The following is a 621-nucleotide window of genomic DNA, read 5'->3' as shown; positions in this document are numbered from 1 at the left end:
TCAGTTAGCAATCATGACAACACATCACAGGTAATTCTTTAGTTGAGATTCCTTTTTTCCCAGGTGTCTCTAGGTTATGCCAAGTTGACCGGCAAAACAAACCAGGACACCAGTCACTTATTTACTCAAGGTACTTAAACTCTATCTGCTAGGGTAGATAAAATACCTGACCATGTGATTGAAATGTAGATTCAACTTTGAAAGGAAGGAAGTGGGCTCCTTAGAGATGCTGCCTGCCTATTTGAAATACTTAGCAGAGGGCTAGGGATATAGGTCGTTTGATTTAGTGCTTACCTAGTTTGCATGAGTTCAGCCCCAGCACATTATAAATGGGGTATTTTGACACACACCTGTGTGATCTCAGCATTTGGGAGGTAGAGGCAGGAAGTCTAAAAGTGTAACAGCCACATAGGGAGTTCTGAGCCAGCTGGGGATACATAAGATCCTGGGGTGTGGGGAGGGGTAACCCAAAATATTTAGTTGCAAGGATGAGGTCAGGGGAATTAGCTGGCTTTTGTGAGATCTCATAAAATACCATCTTGGTGAGTTTTAGTAAGACCCACTGCCAGTTCCTCACCTTTGCAATTTAAACCCCTCAGTCTCAGAAAGTTTACTTAATGC

The sequence above is a fragment of the Rattus rattus genome, chromosome X (assembly GCF_011064425.1).
Source record: "Rattus rattus isolate New Zealand chromosome X, Rrattus_CSIRO_v1, whole genome shotgun sequence".
Taxonomy (NCBI): domain Eukaryota; kingdom Metazoa; phylum Chordata; class Mammalia; order Rodentia; family Muridae; genus Rattus; species Rattus rattus.
The sequence above is the reverse complement of the archived record's forward strand: the minus strand, read 5'-3'. Positions refer to the sequence as shown.